This window comes from Takifugu rubripes, chromosome 16 (genome assembly GCF_901000725.2).
Source record: "Takifugu rubripes chromosome 16, fTakRub1.2, whole genome shotgun sequence".
Taxonomy (NCBI): domain Eukaryota; kingdom Metazoa; phylum Chordata; class Actinopteri; order Tetraodontiformes; family Tetraodontidae; genus Takifugu; species Takifugu rubripes.
This window is the reverse complement of record NC_042300.1, coordinates 11721153-11724594: the sequence shown is the minus strand read 5'-3', so window position 1 is coordinate 11724594 and position 3442 is coordinate 11721153. Positions and strand designations below refer to the sequence as shown.

The following is a 3442-nucleotide window of genomic DNA, read 5'->3' as shown; positions in this document are numbered from 1 at the left end:
AAAATGAAAGTGAAACTAGAGTTTTCATCCATGTTAATATATAAATAATCATTTTGCTGCTGTGTATCATGATCTTGGTCTCTGCATCTGGGAAAATCAGTGGCAATATTACAACATTTGTGAATATTTACACTCTAGTTTGGTTAGCGGTGTTTACTGTGGGTCGATAACATTATTGTACTGTGTGTTTGAACAGGCAGTCATGCACATCAGGAAAGTATTCAGCACCTAACTCCTAAATCAATACATGTGTTTAATTCTAATCATCCGCTGCCCCTCTGATTGTATTGATCCCTCAGTTTGCTTATCCTGAATCACGCCATCTGTAGGCGGGATTAGATCCGTGCACAAGCGCCCACATGTGCCCGAGCAAGTAAACGATTCGGTTTGTTTGATGATGAGGAAGGAACTATTGTATTTATTGATCCTCCTGCCAGGAAGGGCAAGGTCTCAGGGTCACCTGTCACGGAGCTGGGGCAGACGATGACATGCACACACTTCAAACGGAGCCGACGGACCGTGCAGTGGCCAGACGTGGTCAGCTAATGAGGGTCACGAGGGAGTTTAGGTTATTGCCCCAGTGCAGCGTTTGATCGCGGTCGAGGTTACATGAGGTGATTTTTTAAAAGACCGTCTCTGTTTCCAATAGGTTAAACTGGATTTTAATCTAGGATTACTCAACTGTAACCTTCTATGTGTTTGTTTTAGCAAAGAAAGTTCTCCAGGACTTTCCCAAGTTCCCCTGAACCCCATCAGCTGGAGGCGCGAAAGGACAGAGTATCTGGCCCGAGCCTGACGGTGAATGTAGAGTATGCCGCTGACACAGCCTGAGAAGTATTCCTGCTATGCTTTATGCCATTTCCGCGCTGCTGCATTCTCACTTTGACATTTTGCTGTGATAAGAGAAATGCCTTGAATCCCACACACATCCACAGTGAGTTCTGACGGCCGCGGAACACTGGATCCTAACTCCTACTCCTACACTCCCCCATACAGTAAGACTACCGCGCAGGCCTCAGACAATACTCGAATTCAACCCCGAATGCTTGAACCCTATTCACACTTCCTATCGCTAACATCTGCAATGCTAATGACTGAGTGGCTGTGTGTGTTTCTCGCTGGCCGGAAAGTTGTGTTTTCTCTATGCGTCTCTGTCCTCCCCCCCCCCCCCCCCCCCCCCCCCCCCCCCCCCCCCCCCCCTTCGAATTTTTTCGCCCGTTTCCTCGGCCCCGTAGCTGCGTAGGCGTGGACGCAAAGCCGCTTCAAAGCTCCGGACGTCAAAAGCAGCCGTGTGGCTCAGCTGTGTTGAGACCGCGTAGCACCAGCTCGGTGGTAAATGTCATCCGAGAGATTGTTTACAACATTTCTGTGCGGTTACTCCATCAGAGGGCTGCTCAGGCAAAGGCACTACAGTTCACACTGCTGCGTCATAACCTTACTCCGCGGCAGCTTTATGGAAACCCGCAGGATTTATTAGGCACGCGAAAAGCTCTTCATCAATTAAGAGCACATCCTTTCCTACATATTTTCCATTTTCACTAATTGGCCTCCGTCTCTCTGGCGGTATATATTTACACATCTCGACACACTGGCGGCTTTCTGAAGACTTTGTTGTCTCAGTGTCAGTTTGGACTTTCCTGCTCCAAACCACTGGCGTTCAGGCAGCGAGGAGGACTACTGGCGGCGCAGGGCCGTGCTGGAGCCGACTTCCTGTTCAACAGCTGGAGCCTTGTTCAGCCGCGGCAAAGGCTGCGCTGCGATAATCTCCCATGAGTCTTTCCACATGGGTAGAGAAGCCGGCGTGTCGCACCACTGTTTTTCCTGCCTTCCGACAAAGAAGAAAAGGTGATTGTGTAAAGACCTCTCAGCCCCTGTTAGAGGTCCAAATGTGTTTGTGTAGCGCGTGTGTGTCCCAGTGTGTGTGCGAGCTGTGAATCATTTTGCTACCAGGATGAATGCATGAATCAGCCTTTTCAGTAAGTATGTGAAACAGTGGCTGGCTGAGGTGCACAGATTGGGAGCCTTCAGCTGTCACCAGCTGACCTCACCACAGACACACTTTGTGCTCTGGAGCCAAGGAAACAGGGCTTCTCTCTGTCCGACCCCCCTGTGGAGAACACTTGCACCTCAGTTAGTTATCCTTAGATAATTCAGAGTTGTGTGTGCAAGTCGGAGGGGGCAAGCATCCATCTTTTTTTTCCTCAAAATCTCTGTTCCCATCGTTTCAGATCGCTCCCCATCCCCCAAAGCCCGGCGACCTTTGGCTCATCACGAGCCCCACGGCGCCCGGGGGCACAGGAACTGACCTGCATGGAGGTCTCCTCGGGTTACCGTGGGCTACCCAGAGTTTGTGCGCCACGGTAAAATTCTGAAGGGTTATTAGGAAATGTAATGGCGGTTAAAATAGTGGGAGTCCGCCGAGAAGGTAACTAATCCAACCTGTGATTAAGGGGATAACAAAAGAGGAGAAGCGTGCACGTTGCTCGGAAAGCTGTTTTTAGATCAAATGGAGTGAATTTATTGCCCACATCTTTCCTGCACAAAAGATCTTTCAGGTTCAATAAATGCAATTCTTCCCTTGAAGGGTCGACACATGCAACCACAGAGAGGGATGCCTTTTGGGTTTCTATTCTCAACCGCCCTTCCAACTGAGCGGCAGATGACACACGTGTGGCCATGATTGGGCAAGACAGCTGCACACAGGATGTACAGAGGGCTTTGATTGGCCTTGGCAGCTGCCCATGCCGGGCTCAGTTTTAGTGCTTGCTAAGTGTGTGTCCGTGCACGGGCATATGTGTGTGTGTGTGTGTGTGTGTGTGCATTATCAGTGAGGTCACCCCTTTACCACACTGCAGTAATGCTTTTGAGCTGATGTTTATCCGGCTAATCAAATTACATTTTTTACCGCCGCGACCATCAATGAAGGAAGGACGGAGTGGGTCGTGAGCGTCCGGCGTCTCCGTGCACAAGTGAGCGCACGTTAAAGATGCTGATACAGTTTAACTTTGGGTCGAGAATCATTTGGAAGGTGTGTGACACTTTGGCCCCTTTTTACGCCTGGAAATAAAAATGGTTTGGGATCACGCACAGCCCAAAGGATGTGTGTGTGTGTGTGTGTGGGGGGGGTTGGGGGGGGGGGGGGGGGGACACAGCCACTGCAGCCAGTCGGCACTACATCATTCCTCATTAATGCAAAGAAACTATTCAACTGACTTTTTTCTCTGCCGACCATATTTAAGGGATACAATTAATATGTGCATTACGGCAGCATTTATGCAATATCGTAACAATTTCATCTCACTTGCAACCCCCCAGAAGACAGAAGGAAACCATGTGATGCATCGAATCCAAATTCAATCACCAGTGACATCACCCTTTAAGTCTTCGCCTCAAGCGCATGAAGACGACCGCTGCGTCACCTCTGGAGGGGCATTTTTACTTC

The 3442-nt window shown here is 49.6% G+C and overlaps 1 long non-coding RNA gene across 1 annotated transcript; it reads left to right on the top strand.

Annotated features, from left to right (window-relative positions):
* Positions 1 to 1383: 1383 nt before the first annotated feature.
* LOC115252984 (uncharacterized) lies at positions 1384 to 2960 on the top strand. The gene is made up of 3 exons (XR_003891280.1): positions 1384 to 1845; positions 2229 to 2360; positions 2585 to 2960. It is a non-coding gene; the product is annotated as an uncharacterized lncRNA (long non-coding RNA).
* Positions 2961 to 3442: the final 482 nt, after the last annotated feature.